The sequence below is a fragment of the Tasmannia lanceolata genome, unplaced genomic scaffold (genome assembly GCF_043159265.1).
Source record: "Tasmannia lanceolata isolate RefF3 unplaced genomic scaffold, GAP_Taslan_0.1 ptg000006l, whole genome shotgun sequence".
In the NCBI taxonomy this organism is placed as follows: domain Eukaryota; kingdom Viridiplantae; phylum Streptophyta; class Magnoliopsida; order Canellales; family Winteraceae; genus Tasmannia; species Tasmannia lanceolata.
In genome coordinates this window covers 21750403-21770579 of record NW_027518683.1, presented here as the reverse complement: position 1 = coordinate 21770579, position 20177 = coordinate 21750403, and the positions used below count along the sequence as shown (strand labels likewise).

The 20177-nt window shown below is 38.3% G+C and overlaps 1 long non-coding RNA gene and 2 pseudogenes across 1 annotated transcript; 1 reads left to right on the top strand and 2 right to left on the bottom strand.

Annotated features, from left to right (window-relative positions):
• Positions 1-4337: 4337 nt before the first annotated feature.
• On the bottom strand, positions 4338-6059 carry LOC143878835 (DNA replication licensing factor MCM3 homolog 1-like; annotated as a pseudogene).
• Positions 6060-6071: 12 nt separating this feature from the next.
• LOC143880093 (uncharacterized) lies at positions 6072-9005 on the bottom strand. The gene is made up of 5 exons (XR_013251498.1): positions 8673-9005; positions 7222-7287; positions 6970-7113; positions 6614-6836; positions 6072-6338 (listed from the first exon to the last, which is right to left on the bottom strand). It is a non-coding gene; the product is annotated as an uncharacterized LOC143880093 (long non-coding RNA).
• Positions 9006-17569: 8564 nt separating this feature from the next.
• LOC143880091 (L-type lectin-domain containing receptor kinase SIT2 pseudogene) lies at positions 17570-19571 on the top strand (annotated as a pseudogene).
• Positions 19572-20177: the final 606 nt, after the last annotated feature.

Sequence of the window (20177 nt, the reverse complement as noted above, 5' to 3'; positions counted from 1 at the left end):
TTGCATACAACCAACTTTTACAAGTCCCCACAAGATGTCTAATATTTCTCTTCGTCACTCCATTTTGTTGAGGTATATAGGCACAAGTGAAATCCCTTTGTATACTGCATGCTCACGACAAAATATAGAAAATTCATCGAAAGTAAACTCCCTACCATTGTCGGTTCTTAACCGCTTGATCCTCTTGTGAAGTACACCTTCAACGGACTTTTTGAACTAAATAAACTTTGACAATGCATCGGATTTCTCCCTTATAAAATCTACCCATGTGAATCTAGTAAAATCATCAACAATAACAACATATAGCGGAGCCGGAAAATGAAGGTGTCCGCCAAGGTCCCATTACATCACTACGGATAAGCTCCAATGGAGCCTTGCACCTTGAAAGAGATTTAGCAAATGAAAGACGATGTGCCTTACCATATTAACAACCCTCACACACCTTTCTACCACCAAAAGAATTTAAATTTGGTATCCCATTTACTAGATTCTTAATCACCATGACCTTCAATTTATCTATGCTAATATGCCCAATCCAGCATGCTAAATTGAAGCACCATTAATTGTCCTCATTTTATCAACATATAAGGTTGAAGCCGATAAAACAAATAAATCTTTAACGCTCTTACCGGTATGGACAACATCCGCCTTCAAGGTTAAAATATTCTGAAGACATTTCATCTCCTTAGGCCCAAACAAAACATAGTGACCCGCATCCACCGCATTTGCCACAGAGAATAGATTCTTCTTCATTTCGGGATATTGAACAACCCGCCATTTGTCTAACTAAAGACTCTTATGGAGCAAGAAGATTTTCAAACTCCAGCAAAGAAGGTTCCCGATCCCATCCTTGAATCAACGTAACGTCATAAGGAATGTATTCTCTTTTCAACCCACGAATAATATGCCGCTTCATTCGTGCCTCCGAAATAAGCTCTTTCAGATCCAATAATGAAATCTCCGAATAAAGATTCTTTATCTTCAAAAAGAATTGAGAAATATAGAGATTACCTTGTGAAGTATTTGGCAAATCATTTTCCAACATTTGTAGACGAGCCATATTCTTCTTGTTGAGCAATCCATCAAGGGTAGTCCAAATCTTTTTCCCCGATTTACAGCCAATGATATTCTCAAACCAATCATGTGAAATAGACCTCTTCTATAGAAATTCAGCCTTAGCATTCATCATCCTCCATGTCTTCAATACGTCGGCGTTTTCTTATGTATCTTCCGGAGCTAAATGGCATTACCACAAACAACCACTCATAAATATTCTCCCACAGGATAAGACTCCATACATGTTCTCCATATCTTGTAGTTTGATTGATGTAGTAGCTCAATGCTGAGTCCACTAACCCTTCCACTTATATCTATCTTCAAAGTACTGATTGAACTTCTTCACCAAGGAAATTTTGACAAGCACCAACTTCCACCCTTGTGGCTCTGATACCTTATAATGAAAGACGGATTTCACAACACTGGTATATCTGCTTCTCAAGTAGTGAAATCGAGGTTTACACTAGCCCAAGATCAACAACCAAAGTCGAAGAAGAACAATCACCAACAAGATATATTCCAATATATGAGAGAAGAACAATGATACAAGACAAGAGCATAAAGAGAGAAGAAAGCTTCAAAACATAGAGAAAATATGGGACAAGTTGGCCTTTGCTTCACATACTATCTTGCACACAAGAGCTTCATTGGAGCTTCAATGGAGGTCTCTTGCTAGATAGTGGAGAATCTCTACAAAATGGAGTTAATGAGATTAGGCTTGGCCAAAGGAGAGAGGTAATTGGTTTTGGTAAGTGGTTGGGGGTATAGGAAAGTGGAGACTTTAATCCTAGGGAAGTAGTGGGTTTTGTGTTCCAAGTGAAGTTTCAATTTGAAATAGGTGGGTAGTGGGAAAAGAGGGAGCAAACATGTGTGAGTCACACATGTGCAAGCTAAGCCAGTAAAAGACCAAAAGCCCATTGACACAAAATATATATTTGTCCTCACTGCATCTCTCAAAATAAAAAGAAAATAAAAGCTACCCAAAAAAATACACTTTAAAATTTAAACAGGCAATGGTGAAAATCAAACAAGTTCTTCACTTATCAATGTCTTAATTAGGAGCTCGTTTCTCGCCATTTCACTTTTCTTTCGTGAAGGGATGAGATTAGAAACATGATTTTTAGTGAGACTAGTCTCAACCCTTCACCAAAAGTGAAATGGCCGAGTTCAGGAGACTCAACAGAGTTGAAATAATCTGTATAGGGAGTGTTTAGGTAATTTTGCAGCCCCTATTTTACTGGGGAAACGTGCCACCCCATATCAACCTTACATGAGTTAAATGAAGAAGACAAATTATACTATGAGTTGGCTCTTCACTCTTGAAAAAGTAGGGGTGCACCTCGAGTTTGGTTCAAACCGATTTTTGGGCGGGTTGGGTTGATTTTCTTGGGCTGGGTTGGGTTGGGTTGTGGGTTGGGAATTTATAACTCGACTGAAAATCAGGTCGGGTCGGATTGGGGTATCGGGCAACCCAACCCGAATTGTAACCTGACCTTTTGTTTCAAATTTAAGTAACATTTATGGTTTTAGACTTTTAGTCTTTTACTTTTAGACTTTTAATAGTTAAGGATATTTCATCGCTGTTGATATTGAGAAGGTGGTGCAAGATGGACAAGTAAGCTTCATAATGATTGATACTTGGTGCATTATATTACACACATAGTGACCTGTGTACTGTTTTCGAAATTTTAAATTACTGAATGCCACTTGCACTCTCGGTAGTGTTCAATCTACAATTATGCACCTAATTTCCGACTTTCTATTGGATCCATTAGTGTCTTAACTAGAAACTTGTGCATCACTATATCATTGACCCTTAATTTCTGACTTTCTATATTGGATCCATTAGTGTCTTAACTAGATGAATTATATGACACCTTGCATATTTTCTGAGGAAAAATATCGGCAGCAGAGGTACAAGTGGGGCCAACATATTTAGATGGTCTAAACATGATTCAATATAGAAATCAGATCGGGTTGGGTTGGGTCAGGTTGAACCTAGCCAGGATGGAACTCGAGTTAGGTCGGGTTGGGTTGGAGAAATGTGTTCCTCGGGTTGGACCCAACCCGACCCGAGTTGCACCCCTATGAAAAAGAGGTTTGTTGAAATGGTTTTTTGCATTATTGCATAGACACTCCCTTGTGTATAAATGTCTAGGGAATTTGGCAAACGAGTTCCTAGTTAAGATTCAACAGGTTCGTCACTCATCAGGCAATTTTGAAAACATTGTGATCAGTGCTGTCAATCACCATATATTGATATTTCACTAATCACCATGTTTTATACATTTTTTGACTGGTTATAAAAAACTATTTGGGAATTATAATAACTTTAGATAGGTAGTTAACAAATTTTAAATGAAAGAGAGTAGTTTCATAATCAAAATATGGTACACCGTACATGTACACTCTAGGTATATTCCGACGCTGATGTCTTGCTGTACAAGTAATTGCATTGTCTTATGATTCTATAAAAAAAATAAGGGATTTTTGCTGATTAGTCCCTACATGGCAAAATAATTGCTTATTAGTCCCTAAGAAAAGCATATTATCTTAGCAGTCCTACTTTTAGAAAATATTTGCTAAAAAGTCCCTAAAACTCACCTACGTCAATTTTCTCCGTTAAAAATTCTAAAATGATAAATTTACCCCCGACCCCTTTAATCCGTTTTGGCATTTTTTGATTTCCCTTCCAATATTTTCAGAAAAAATTTACACTACAAGAAAAAGGACATTCAGCGACGTTCACGACCGTCGGTAAAAACCCGTAAAAACGTCGCTTTACGTAACACCGACGGTTTGTCGTAGCGTCGGTAATTTCACCGTGACTAAACCCTTTTACCGACGTTTTTTAATAACCGTCGGTGTGTGGATTTATACCGACGTTTCAAAGCGTCGGTAAAGGGACAGAAAAATTTGCCTCGGGAGAAACATTCACCGACGGTTGATGGAACCGTCGGTAAATGTATTTTACACCGGCGGTCTTGAGCGTCGCTAAATGGCGGTAAATGGCATTGGGTGAACTTTTCCCGCCGACGCGCATTTCGTACCGTCGGTATTTATGACATTTACCGACGGTTATAACCGTCGGTAAAAGTTATAGAGGCATATAGTTTTTAGATTTACCGACGGTTTTATGACCGCCGGTGAATAGTTATTTTTTTTTTTATATAAACAAAGCAACAAATTGGGGGACTTAGAACCTGTATAAATCCTGTACCCATTAGAAAATAACATGAATCTGTTGGCATCTAAACAAGAGAAAAATAAGGCATCCAAAGTCATCAAACAAATCATTTCCATGTAAAATTAACCAAAACATTTACCCATTAGAAAGTAACATGTACATATATATATTGGCATCCAAACAACATTAAAAAAGGCATCCAGAGTCATCAAACAAACCATTTCCTTCACTACAACAAATCAAAACGAGAAAGCAACGAATCCGGAAGCCCGATATTCTTTGTCGGAGTCAGTGAACGATCATACTGCATATGTCATAGCCAACATATAATTAGGTTATTAAATATATTATATTCTCTTCCTGAGAAGAACAAAGTAATAATCATATTATATAGTCATATGACAAAGCTGGAGTTAAATGAATGGTTATAGGAGAGCCCAATTCAAACACACAAATAACAACTTACGGTCCCATATATTGGATTTGCAGCAGCCACTACACTGCATCTAGCGTTTAGTGAAGCGTGAATACTGGCTTTGGCAATTGTTACTGTCTGTTGCTCCATAACTTCATGTATGGCAACACGGTCTATATCATTCATCTTGTCAAACTCATCGATACAAACAACACCTCGATCGGCAAGAACCATTGCACCGGCTTCTAGCCTCCTTTCACCTGATCATACAAGTCCCCTGAGAAACCCAACAAAAATTGCAAGATAATAATAACCTACAGAACCCATTAGGGAGTGGTGCATTACCAGTTTCTTGGTCAGAGGTAACAGCAGCTGTTAAACCAACACCTGAGGAACCACGACCTGTGGTTGATATAGCCAAAGGGGCAATATTCATAATTGCTCTTAAGAGTTGCGATTTGGCAACTGAAGGGTCCCCAACCATCATCATATTTATGTCCCTAGAGATAAGAGAAATTAAACGGTAAAAGATTTTAATAGCAGGTAAGATGGGATCATTGTGATACAAGAGAGAAAAGAATTCTTACCCTCTTAGATGGGTCCCATTTTTTAAGTTCTTTTCCATGCCACCAAGCATCAATAGAACCACTGCTTTCTTTATCCATGAATGCCCATAAATAGATGGTGCAAGTGAATTGCCAAGCAAATCAAATGTGTCATCTCTCTCTGCTATTTTTCTGATGTTCTTTATGTCTTCAGCAGTGTAGATTGGTGCATTTGCCTCTTTATTGAGCAGAGAGACATTATTGGCTATAAGCACAGTCCTATGATACAAAATCACGATTTAAATAAGAAAAATTAACTTTGCTATAAAGAGGCTATGAAAAGAACCAACAAAATTCAAATAAAGCAACCTGAATACTCCATTCACACTGCCCTTGCTTTTCCCCGGAAGAGCTTTATATACCCCCACAATGGCTACACGATCTCCAGGTTTGCAAGAATCAACAAGGTCATCCTCTACAATGACATCCACTGTTCTTGGAAGCTAACCCGGGGCGGAATTCTCAGGCACTTCTTGCATGGATAGTGTTTGGTGGTCCTTGTACTTGCACAATCCATATTCAGTAACCAACAAGTTGCCATTGTCATCCTGGCCCGTTATTCAATCGTTGAGATACTATTGTCTTGGAAAAAAGATACATGTTGTTGCTTAACATATAAGAACATTAACAATTGCATATCATGTTATGGCATAAAGAAACCCAACATTACCCTTGTAGGATACACAGACCCTGTGGGAAGACCCATATTTGATGTAATGTCCCGATATTCACGGGTAGTGAAGGATCCTGTTGTAGGGCAGTAATGAACACTTTTTACAACCTTCGGCCTTACGAGAGAGCCTTCAAAAGTAAAAAAAAATGAATGTCGTATTAGCTACACAAGCAAGATACTCAGGGTAAGCCATTCACTAAAACCTTTTGAAGCTTTATCAAAATCAACAATAGATGTGTATAAGAATTGCAACACAGACTCAAACATTGAGTCTATGCTTACAAGTATGAATGCCATTGTAGATGCACCAATTAGTCAAAACCCAGAAACACCATAATTATATGCACGTATCACAGAAGCCCTGCTAGAGCCTTGTGCACTGGACCGCCCTTATCAGAGAACCTAGCAGAAACAAGCAGAAGATTGTGGCCCTTAATTAAGATTTCAAAAGATTTTAAAACACGATTCAGCACTATATAGGATGAATTCTATGATACAATTTATGCATGTAGAAAACCCAATTTATGCCAAACTTTTCAATTCACTGCAACATGAACTATCAAAAGCCTCAGAACCCACAAAAACCCCATCATACAAAACAATAAAATCCCAAGAAATATAAAAACAAAAAAGCAAATTAAACAGAATAGAAAACAAGGAGAGTTATGGAGTTTCACCTTTTTTTTCCTGCTGCAATTGATCCGTGAGTTATGGATCTGTTCTGTTCAGAAACAGAATTTGTATCCTACCCATTCGATGTGTTCAAAGCCCACAACAATTCAGTTTCCAACTTGGCAAATGTGACATTTCTTATATTTCTCCGATGTTTATGGGTCTAGCCATCAAGCTTTGGTTCAAGTCAGCTCTCCTCTGTTTACTTTTAGAATGAAAAGGGTCCTACTGGTGATCAATTTCAAAGTTTATTTAAATCAATCAGTCAAACAAAAATCAAAATTCAGAAGGATAAATATACTACTCGCCTTTTTGCCAAATCACATTATCCATAGCAATGACTCAACTGAACTTAACTGACCTTCACATAGACTAAATTTGCATTGACACAGAGAGCAAGGTTACTAGGAAGAGTCCATGGTGTGGTTGTCCAGGCCACTAGAGCTGCATTATGTGGATGGCCAACTATTGGAAAGGACGCCATGATTGCAGGGTCAGATACATCCTATGAGATTTGAAAAGGTTAGAGATAAAGGGGGAAATGCTTCGGTACAAAATATTGGGAGCTCTAATAGAGGGTTGCAGTGAACATCAAGAAAATCTTCATCATTACCTTATAGTTCAACCCAGCCTCAAAATTTGCAAGTGGGGTTTTAAGGCTGGTGCTGTATGGCATAACCTGCAAAAGAAAATCAAAATTCACGTTCTTCAAAACCAGTAAATACCCATATATGAAGAACCAGATCATAAAGATAAACTCAAACAGTACTTGCCAGTGAAAGAGTAGAATTCACAGTTTATAGTGCTGTATCAGGCAATTGATAAAAAAAAAATGTATGTCGCTGAAAAACTGGGCAATGTGATGAGCAGTTGAGATGCGCAAGATGCATTAAAAGCAGGGAGTTTGTAGGCACAATATGATATTAGTCACCAGAATTGTACCCTTTTTGGCCGTATGGATACAAGGATTTTGTAATCTAGGATTGTAAAATCCTGAATTTTACAAGCTAAAACCTGGAATTTATAAGCTAAAACCTGGAATGTCCATTTTCAGGATTGTAAAATCTAGGTTTCAGCTTATAAAATCTAGGTTTTAACTTATAAAATTTAGGTTTTAGCTTATAAAATTCAGGTTTTAGCTTGTAAAACCTAGGATTTTACAATATCCTGGATTACAAAATCAATGTATCCAAGCGAATGGAATTAATGCCCTTGGTTCACAGCTTGTTTGGCATACAAACTGACATTAATACAAATTCAAAATGTGACTAGCAACTATTTAATCATGGGCTCACTAATTAGAGTATTTGATTGGCTGATGAAACATGGCAAAGAGCACACACTCAACGGGTGTTTAGGTGGGTAAATAGGGTGTTTACAACTTGAATAAAAGTGGTCTTCATTGACAGCTTCCATGGCAATTGAATGGCATGAATTTCAGGTCTATTTGAAAGCTTTCTTAACCAAAGAAAAAAACACCTGATGGGACACAAAATAGGGCAGATTGAGTATGGATCTTTCACAAGATCTGGACAACAATTTGGGGAATTAAAAAAAATACTCACTGTTGGAACTCCAAGGCATGTAATAACAACACAACAATAACAATAATAAATAAAAGCCTAGATGGAAAAAAATCAAACAAAAGCAAAGCCCTAGGGCAAGGAGAAATATAAAATAGGAAGAAATCATGAACCTCCAGATGCACTTCCTGCTATCACACAAACTCAAATCATAAATAAATATAAAATATGAAAAAATGGGAAGATAAAAGGAGTAAATCCTTTATACAAATTCTTAGGGCTTCAACGCAAACTCTCCGGAGTCTACAAATACCAGAAACTGGGAAATAAAAATCAATGAAAAAAAAATTTACATGGGTTATGTGCTAACAAAATGGATAAACCGAAGCGCACCTTTCAGATGATTGCCGATGTGGGTTTCAAAAAGAAGAATAGGGAAAACAAATGCACAGAAACCCAATAAGCAGAAAGTAAATGATCTATGAAAAAAGCCCAAAAACAGGGAGAGGTTGAAAAAAAAATATGTAGAGAACGTACTTACCCTAACAGGCGATTGGATAGAGCTGGAGAGCTACTTTGAGATGATTGTCAATTTTCCTCTTATTGTTTGTGGCTGCTATATGATATGCCCTACCCGTTTCAGATCAAGGGTTAGGACCATATATTCTATGAAGATGATTTGGAGAGGATGGAGATTATGGTTTTTTCTCCACGGAGATTAGGCTTTTTTTTGCACGAAAGGGTTTCGATTTAGAAGGGCGAAAATTGGTTTTTCTAGAGGATTTCTTGCCGAGACAAGGGAGAGAACGTTTTAGAAAGAGCGGGGTGGGAAAAGCTAGGGCGCGAGTTTATCTTTTAACACGTCACCGACGTTTGGGAAAAAAAGCCGGTAATTCTAATAATCAGAGACGGTCGTGAACGTCATAAAAAAAGGAAAGCATGTATCCAATTAATTACCGACGTTTAACATATAAAACATCGGTAAATAATTACTTTTATTGACGTTCCTTAAACGTCGGTAAAGAAATACTACGCATGTTTTGGGCGGGATAAGTTACTCCCCGCGGGAACAATCCTTCACCGTCGGTAGTTTTACAAACATCGGTATATATATAATATTAGTGGCGTTTTTTGTGAACGTCGCTAAAAGAACGTCGCTGAATGTCTTTTCTCTTGTAGTGTTAGGAAATAAGAAAAAGTAGTATCTTTTCCAATATTCTCATAAAAAATCTTGTAAAATCCTTCAAAGTTGTTAACGTTTTATCCCATTTTGACTTTCTATTTGACATTCTCCCTCTAAATTAATCGACATAATTCCCCTCTTAGATCATTGAAAAAAATTTCCATAGAAATAAATTTCCATCAAAGATATTTTGTTGCAATCTGACCATGATAGGAATTTCTTGGAAAAGTTTGAAATGAAAAATATTCCTAAACTTTCTTACTTTATTTATCCATGAAGAAAAGATAACTCAAACCGACCCTCTTTAATTTATTTTAGAGGGATTTTCAATTTATTTAAAATGATTTTTTATTGTTGAAGGATTTTTTGACGAGAATATTGGAAGAGATAATATTATTGCTTATTTCCTAGTTATTTTCCGAAAATATTAGAAGGGAAATCTAAAAATGCTAAAGCGGATTAAATGAGTTTGGGGGTAAATTTGCCATTTTAAAATTTTTAACGGAGAAAGTTAACGTTGGTGAGTTTTAAGGACCTTTTATCTAATATTTTCTAAAAGTAGGACTGCTAAGATAATATGCTTTTCTTAGGGACTAATTAGCAATTATTTTGCCATGTAGGGACCATGGTTTTAAATTTTGACCGAAATTAATACGAAATTTCAGATTTCGGTCAGGGCCGAAACGAAATGGCACCGAAACCGAAATTCCTGAAATGTACCAAATTTAGGTCAAAATTTTGGGAATTTCGGTGAAATAATTGATAAAATAATATTATTTTAATCCTTTACCAAATTTCAAGAAATTACCAAAATTTTGGTAATTTCGGCCGAAATTTCGGTTTCAGTAAGGATCGAAATTTCGCCCGAAACCAAAATTTAAAACCTTGGTAGGGACTAATCAGCAAAAATCCCAAAAAATAATAATTCAGATCATGGCACACTATTTGATTGTGACCGAATGGTCGTAAATAGCGTGCACACTTAATGTCTGGTGTATAGACTTTTCCCTGCGGAATTTCAAACAGACTAGGTAAAAAGGACTTTTGTGGCCTACATTAAAAATCTTTCCACACGGAAGGCAAGCCATGTCTATGGATAGTTCTGTAGGGATAGCCTTTTCAACATTTATTTAAATCCAATAACAAGCAAATTCCCCATTACTTATTGTACATATACATTCCACACACAGTATATATAACTTCAATTTTTTCACAATTATAGCATCCATTTTCCACAACATTGTATACAAGTATATAAGAAACTCGGAAGTTGCAAAGGAAGCCCACATGGCCAACATATATTTACAAGAGCGACTGACAAACCCATTCTATGGTAGATGGAGGCACTACCAACATATTTCCAACAGGGACTGCCAACCTATTCTAGCGTAGATTGACAATGAAAAGCATTATCTACAGTATCTACAAAATGTAGAAGTCACTGGGTCACGTGATCAAGCATCTCCTAGCTCGTAGTTGGCCTGCTTTTACTCCAAAAGAAACTCTTAATCAAGGGTTACTACCTATCCTTAGGTAATAACTATATCTCTACAGATAAATTAACACTCATAGGGATATGGTGTATTTCCCTAGGGCCTGTTCAGTTGCGCGCAGGAAACGGAAAGGAAAAAAAACTGCAAAGAAAGCAGTAAGAGTGCGCGTTCAGTTGCCAAGAAACGGAAAAGAAACAGTAAAGAAACAACAGGAATGTGCATTCAGTTGCCAAGGAAACGGAAAAGAAACATCACAGAAGTGGTGGAAACAAGATTAAAATTAGAATGTCATCCTACAATGCTACTATCACATACAAACAAGATTAAAATCATGAAGTCAACTAATAATGGATCAACAACAAGATAAAGAAAGAGGAACATCATAAATGATTAGAACAACAAGATAAATGTAAAGAAACATCAGATTTATTACCTTGCAAGTTAGGATCTCTTCAGAGAATTGAGAATCAGAAATTGGTGTCCCCTGCAAAAAATCAGATCTGATTAACACCACCACCAATAAAACATAATAAGATGGATCCCCATCAAATCCAACATAGCAAACCCCCCATTAACACCACCACAAACAAACCCACATTAACACCTCCATGTTAACAGTACATCTACTAGCTTAGCCATGTAACCACACACAAAAAAGATCGACAACAAGATAATTTTGGTATCACAGACTAATAAAAAACTCTACAAATGTTAAACATAGCTGATTATGAAGCAATTAATAGATAAACCATTGTGGTTAACCATCACACACAATAATAAGAGTTCACAACAAACGATTCAATCACAACTAAATACCAAATCGAAAATGAAAAAACTCATATCACAGTTCCAAATCAGAAAAATAATTTTTATTCCAGAACCCAAAATGGATAAACACAGATAAGCCCAAATAAGTGAAAAAAACAGACATCAGCCTAAAAATGAGGGCTCCAAAGCATAGATTATAGCTAAAAACGAGGGTTTTCTGAAAAAATGGCACAAAAAAGAAAAATACAACAAAGAAAAATGATCCATGAAAAGTTCTAGGGTTTAGAAAGCTTAGATAGAGATGAGAAGAGCAAAAAAATGGCAGAAAAAAACTAAGGTTTAGACACCAAAGATCCAAAAAAAAATGCAAGGGTTTATGGCAAACCACAGATTTCGTACCTGGGGTTTATAGGCGAAGGAAACAATGAAAGGGTTTGCAGCAAACCAAAGGGTTTATAAGCCAATGAAAAAATGCAAGGGTTTATAGCAAACCAAAGATCCCATTGCTCCATAGCAAACCAGAGATTTCATACCCAATATCCAAAAAAATGAAAAAAAGGAAGAAAGGGAGGAGGACGCGTACCTGTTCGAGGAGTGGAGGCAAGCTTCGGTTGGAGAAGAAAGAGCTCGGCTTCTCCTTTCGATGGTTGGGGTTTTGCTTCTTATTCTGTTTGGAGAGAGGTGAGAGATTTTTTGGAAAGTGTCTATCGAATTAGGGAAGAGAAACTAGGGCAGAGATTTTCTTCAAACCCTTGTTCTGTATTTCTGAGTAAGAAAACAACAAAGAAAAATCGTTTTCTCAAGCTTGAAGACAACACAGAGTTTTCCCTTCTCTTTGTTTTCTGGTTATGATCGTTTCTATTTGAAGACAAGATTGCTCCTCATTTTTTTTTCCATTTTGAAATCCCAAAAAATGCAGACCTAGCATCGGATCTTCAAGAGACGAGAGAGATGGGTAAAGCTTCGGATCTTCAAGAGATGGGTAAAAGCTTCAGATCTTCGTGCTTTTCTTGATGGATTTGGGGTTTGGGCTTTTTTTTTTTACTTCTCTTCTGTTTTCGAGAGGAGCATGAGGCGGTGATCGAGGAAAATCCGTGCGAATCCGAGGCTACCGCATGGATTTGTTTTTGCGGAAACACCCCCTCCATGTCGGATTCTTCAGATTCCACGCTAGAGTTTGGGTTTCTCAGCGCTTTCCGATTACGGGCAACAAAACAACCACATTACCCACTTTCCACGGAAACGAGGGGTATTTTCTTTTCCATTTTCGTTTCCTTGCTGCAACTGAACAGGCCCCTAAGGATTTTAAACTTCTACGGACGTAACTAAAGTCGGTAGGGAAAGCCCATTTTTATTGTAGTGATTTACATATGCAGCCAAATGCGATATTTTCTACTTTTCAAGAACTCTATGTGCAGACAGACCCATGAGGATTTCCCGGTATTTTTGCTCGGATGGCAACTTGGTTGTTGAATTGCATCGAGAAACCTCTTGAAAATTGGGTCAAATCTAGCAAATTTAAATTATTGGGATAAATTTCATGGGTGTTGGAGTAAAAGTTAAAAAAACTGGGATTTTTTCTATTGATCCTAATTCTTTCAACCATCTAATTGCCAACAATAAATATATAAGAAAAATCTCTGCTTTCCTTTCAATGTCAAGAATAAATGGAAAGAGAAGTAGCAAAGCATGTGGCACTCTTTTCGTTCTGTCAGTTTTGGATTTTTTGTGCGGGAACCGAGTCCAACCCCTTGGCTCTAGATAAACGAAATTTCTTTCCCTACTCTTAATCAAGGTTTAAAATCTCGGTTTTGGTACCGGTTTTGGACCCTGAAATTTCAAAATTTCAGTCTAAATCTGGTACAAAAATCGAAACCAATATTTTATTCAATATTAAATTTCGGTCGAAATTTCGATGAAATATTAAATTAATTAAAAAAAAAAACAGATTTTTTGGGTCAAATTTCGGAAAAACCGAAATTTCGGCTAAAATAAAATACCGTTTCGGATTTTATTGATTTCGGTGTCGGTGGCGGTCTCCACCGAAATCCAAAATTTTGGTGTCGGTCTCCACCGAAATCCAAAACCATGGTCTTAATCACTAAGGAGTTCATGGATCAGTTTCAGAGTCCCGGTGTTTCGACTGTGTTGAAACCGTCATTGAGGACTCTTGCGTCTATCATATGACTCGCAGACTAATCGCTTCTATCAAATAATATATCACTTGGGAAACCATATCCTCACACTCACGCTTTGATAATGGCAGTCTGTAGATACCGAAAACGCCCCCGAACGAAAATCCGTTTCTCCCTTTTAGGGTGGGGCGTTTTTGTCCCCTAGTGTTTTAATTAATCAAGGCTTCTAAAAGAAAGCCTATAAATACATCTCTTGGGAGTTTAATTAAACCCTAAACTCATTCTGTTCAGCTCCAAGAGAGGATTTTTGTGAGAAAGAAAGAGGAGATCGAGTTTTGGAATCAGAGAAATCAGATTAAAGTAAGAACTATGTTCTTGAATGATCTTATGTCTTTAGAAACCTTAAACAAGGATTTAAGGATTTAGGTCAAGAAAGTGGATGTGCGATTTTGTTTATGACATACCTTATGACTGATCTTTGATTCCTTAAGGTCCACTTTGTTATGGAATCCCTAACGAATTTAAGAGCGGATCAGAAAATTTTGGCTACAAGGGTTTAACCTAAAACCTTAGATTATTTTACACTAATTGTGTGTAGATTCGGAGCGTGAAATTGGGTTAGGTGGATTCCCTTCGTCATAAGGAATCCATCGGATTCAACCTTGCGCAATTTGAAGTCCGAATGAAGAAGACATGTAATTTTAAAGTTTTGAGGAAATTGGGTAAAAATCAGAAATTCTCTTGGAAAACCCATCCCCGAGGTTCGGACGCCCGATTATGGATATTCGGGCGCCTGAAGGGAGTTCAGACGTCCGACTTGGGCGTCCGAAGCATGAGAACAACCCAAGAGTGTGTGTTTTCTTCGAAAGTTATCAGAGACACCCGAAGTGGCGTCCGAAGGAGGTGTTTGGACACTCGAAGACATTGGTTGGGTGCCTGAACCCGCCAAATTTTGTGAGTTATAAAAGGACTTTGGATTTTAGATTCTTTGTTTTGGGCAACTTCTTGGGGCCCCTTATTGATGGATATGATCTACGTGAATTAGGTATTGGTTTCTTGAGGAGAATTTGAAAAAAAAAGTGTTCGTCATTGGAGGTATGTAATGTGTTCTCCAATGATATGCCCTATTGATTTGGTACACTCTAATCTCTTTGAACATAAGAAATCTTTGATAATCTTAGCTTTTGATTTGGGTCTTACATGCTTATTCTTTATTGATCACAATCTATAGAATTGTATACTCATTGACAACCTATGAACTTTGTATTGAATATGTGATCCTCTCTGATATAAGAACCTTTTAGTCATTGTATATCTAACTATTTTAGAAAACCTTGTAGAACCAACATGAACCACAATCTTTGAAACTTTGTACGTATCTTTGGATCTTTTATTTATGTGGACATCTTTTGTGGAGGCTTGGGCTATATGTGAACTAAGGGCCCGCACCAATGGGGGTTGTATGTTGGCTTTAGTGGGTGCTATTCGCTGACCCTGTCGACAAGTATATGAACTTAGAAACTAGTTTCGAACCGTGGAAATAACATACTTTTAGGGCTAAGCCAATGACCTTTGGGTGGTTTCGTACCTTTCTGATCGCTTTCAGTGATCTCTTAAGACTTTGTGACTTCTTTTATTGAGACCCCTCTTTGATGTGATTCTTTGAAATATGACTTTGTGGACTTCGTTTCTCAGTTATTATGTTTGTACCAGTCTCCTCATCTGTAGCTTTTGTCATCTTTGTTTACATATTGATCCCTTCTATATGGCATGCTTTTGACCCTACTTTTGTGGTGCGTCATTATGTACTGAGCTTTTCAACTGACTGTGGTTTATCATTTTCAGATTTTGACCCTTGTGGTGCGGACGAGGGAGCGGAGGCGTGACTTTTGGATTTTCAAATTTAGTAGATTCTTTTAATTTCACAGCGAGTATTATTTAGGCATTATTGAGACTGTTATTTTATTTCATTATTGTTTATTGGGGAGAGTGAGAGAAATATTAAATATTTGACTATTTGGATTATTTATGCAATTGTGGACCTTTATGGATGCTATGATGTGGTTGGTTTTGTTATCGCTTTGTTAGCCTTGTATGCTTGTAAGGTTTTCTTGCAGTTGTACGTCGCAGTCGTGTTCCCAGGCCTTGTGTGTGCGGCTTGGGGACGTGACACAGTCTAATCTAATTTGGTCTCCCACAAGAAATTTTCAACATGACAACTAAGATCATTGGTTAGTAGCTACATGGATTATTTCCCACCATAATTTTTGGATTTGGACTAGCTCAATTAATTCATGGCAGAATGCTAGCACCACCTGCCGGAGCAACACACTTGCACTACCATTTCGCTTGCATGGTGGGATCTCACATGATTAACAATAGAACCAGTAATGTCACGCCCTGACCCCGCTGTGTCGATATTGTCCGGTTCTGGGTTTTCCCACCCCTCCCCAGTCTTGTTTTGTAGCAGCACTAATCATGCCCGAGCCACTCTGTGGGCCCGCTCCTTGGAGATGCTGAAAACGTGTCTACACAGGGAGAGGAGAAATCCACATATATAGCCTAGTAACTTTTCCTCTCTCTTCGATGTGGGATCTTTCAATCCACCCTCCTTAGGGTAAGCGTTCTCGCTAGCACACCGTATTGTGGGAGGTCCCGCTCTGATACCACAATGTCAAGCCCCGACTCCGCTGTGTAGATATTGTCCAGTTCTGGGTTTTCCCACTCCTCCCCGATTTTGTTTTCCAGCAACACTAACCATGCTTGACCCACTCCGCGGCCCGCCCCTTGGAGATGCTGAAAACACGTCTACACAGGGAGAGGAGAAATCCACATATATAGCCCATTAACTTTTCCTCCCTTTCCAATGTGGGATTCTTTCAAGTAATGCGATCTGGGTCCCATTGCCTGCTGCGGAAATGGTGAAGATCCATCAAGTTCTTATCTCATTAGAGTAGAAAATAATGTGATTGGATGATTGCTATGGCCAATACCAGAAATCTAGTTTATCAGACAATATATTTTTCGACCAGTTCATGTAATTTCTCGAATCTACATTATATTGGTTGATTTGACATTCAACCTACAAAACGTTTGCTGTTAATCACAGAGAGAGTGATTATCTGCTGATATTTCTAACCTTATCAATATTTGCCCCAAATGTAAACTCAATTGTTGGAATATAGAAACTTGATCAAAACTACTTCATTGAATTAAATTTCAGAAATTAAGTTAACATCAACCAGAGATTAAATATCTTCCCATAGGACTAACAAAGAGGGTGAAAAAGTCTGCTCTTTGTAGATACCAACGTCTAAGTCTAGTTCTAGAAGTAATTGCTTTGTCCCCACATGATTTATGTCTTATTTCCGTCCTCTAGTGCGTAAGAAGATACTTTGATTCTATTAAAAGAGATTTTACATGGTGCTCGGCCTTGAAGTCAAGTGTGGGCAATACCCCCCTTGATATTTGATCCAACAGCAGACCAGTACTTTCTAAGAGTCGGACCTACCCTTGACTTCAGGGCACCCTATAATTTCTCCTGAATGATGCAGTTCATAGCTTCACGAGTGCTGCTGCTTGGATAGGTCCCACTCATAGCACCCATTTGATATAAATCCAACGGTGGGCCGTTTGGATACACGGATTTTAGAATTTGGATTTACCGTCTTAAGATGATCTCCTAACGGAAAGAAGGGCAAGAAATCAGAAAACGGATGGTCTCCCATCTCAATTTTGAGGAAATCCAAGATTCTTAAATCCGTGTATCCAAACGGCCCCCTAATGTCGGTTGTATAGACTTCTCATAGGTCATTGCCCAGTATCAAAGGCCTTTTAAGTCTCTACCTGGATTTCAGTCATGTTTACCAAGATCTTACTAGTGCTTCTCATCAAACTTGCAGCTTCCAAAGAAGATGGTTTCACCTATAATGGATTCCTAAGTGCCAATCTGAGCTTAGACGGCCTCGCTGGAATCACACCCAACGGCCTCTTCCAGCTAACCAACAGTACACAGCAACGAAAGGGTCATGCCTTCCATTCCATTCCCCTCCAATTCAGGAATTCTACCAACGGTATTGTTTACTACTTTTCTACAACTTTTGTCTTTGCAATTTTTTCCCAGTTTCCTTATTCTAGGGACTAGGGAATGACCTTTGTCATTGCTCCCTCAAGAGAGCTCCCCACAGCTCTACCTAGCCAATTTCTAGGCCTCTTCAATGATACCAACAATGGAAATCCTTCTAATCATGTTCTTGCGGTTGAGCTTGATACCATCCAGAACACCGAATTTAGGGATATTGACGAGAACCATGTGGGAATTGATATCAACAGCTTAAATTCGAATAACTCCGCTCATGCAGCTTATTATGCAAATGAAAATGGTGGGATCAGGAATTTGAGCCTTATAAGCGGAGAACCCATGCAGGTTTGGGTAGAGTACAATGGTACGGATATGAAACTTGATGTAACAATATATCTTGTCGGGACACCTAAACCCAATCGTCCTCTCTTGTCTTCTATGGTTAATCTTTCATCGGTTGCATTAGAAGATATGTACATGGGTTTTTCTTCAGCGACGAGAACGGTCCTATCTGGTCATTATGTTCTGGGATGGAGCTTTCAAATGAATGGGCGCTCAAGAACTTGATCTATCACGTCTTCCTAAGCTCCCTCGGAGAGGTCCCAAAAAGAAATCAAAAGTATTGACAGTTGGGTTGCCCACAATTGCTATAGTTTTCATGTTAGTGATCATCACCAACGTTCTACTTGTTGTTAGAAGGAAGATCAAATTCGCTGAGATACTCGAGGATTGGGAGCTGGAATATGGGCCACAAAGGTTCTCATACAAGGATCTATTCATAGCCACCAAGGGCTTCAGAGACAGAGCTTCTGGGGATCGGAGGTTTCGGTAGGGTTTACAGAGGTGTGTTATCTTCCTCTAAAGTTGAAGTTGCGGTGAAGAGAGTTTCTCATGAATCAAGGCAAGGGATGAGGGAGTTTATTGCACAGATCATCAGCATTGGAAGGCTCCGGCACCGGAACTTAGTGCAGCTACTCGGCTATTTCCGGCGTAAAGGAGAGCTCCTCTTGGTATATGATTTCATGCCTAATGGAAGTCTTGACAAATTACTCTTTGATCAACCCATGTCAGTTCTAACATGGGATCAAAGATTTCGAATTATCAAAGGGGTAGCTTCCGGGCTCTATTACTTGCATGAAGAATGGGAGAAGGTTGTCATCCATAGAGACATCAAAGCAAGCAATGTTTTACTAGATCATGAATTCAATGGAAGATTGGGCGATTTTGGTCTGTCGAGATTGTATGACCATGGAACTGATCCTCATACCACTCATGTCGTCGGAACTCTGGGTTATATATGGCACCAGAGTTGAGCAGAACTGGCAAGGCAACGACAAGCAACGACGTGTATTCCTTTGGGGCCTTTATACTCGAGGTTGCTTGTGGAAGGAGACCAATAGATCCACGGGCATCTGCCGAAGAACCAGTTCTTGTTGATTGGGTGCCAGAATGTTGGAGGAGAGGGATAATTTTAGAGGCATGTGATCCGAATTTGGGAAATGGTTACGTAGTGGAGGAAATTGAGTTGTTGCTGAAGCTTGGATTGCTCTGTTTGCATCTGGTATCTGGCACTAGGTCAAGCATGAGGCAAGTCCTTCAGTTTCTAGATGGCGATGTTCCTCTACCCGATCTTTCATCAAATAGTTTCAATGTTAATTTTCTAGAAATGGGGCACAATGAAGGTTTTCATGCTTTTGCCATGTCATATCCTTCTTCGATGGAGAAGTCAGGTGGATACACGTCATCAATTAGAGATTCAATCCTCTCTGGGGGCCGTTGATTCCCTCTTAGTGCATTTGTTTCTGTCTAATAAAGGAACGTTTGCTTCTCTCTAGTAAAGGAAACACTGTAAGTGTCTGATAAGCTTATTGTCCTTAGTGCTTGTTGCAATGAAAAGCGAAATTCAAATGGATATCACAAAATATGCTTTAGTAATACAAGCCAGTTTAGGGTTAAAGATATTAATTTATAACTGATATAGCTATTTGATTCATACTCCAATGATCTATATGGGCTTTGTGTGTATCTGTATATTTGTATTTCTCTCCCTTGTTTGTGTGAGTGTGCATGCTTGTGCGTATGGAGGGATACTTATTAAACCCTCTCTATTCTTCGTACTTTTTCATGTGAGACTAAACTTTTACTCTTCCGAAAAGCCATTCTACACTACTTTGAAAAACACCCATTTTCTACAAGGGTTCCTATGACTTTAGAATCCCTCCTAAATAGTTTAGATGTTGGGAGTTGTGTTCAGAGAGAGAGAGAGAGAGAGAGAGAGAGTTATCTGGCATACTTTAATCACGGTTTTAAATTTCGGCCGAAATCCGAAATTTTGGAATTTCGGTCGGGACCGAAACCGAAATTTGCCGAAATTTGGAATTTCGTT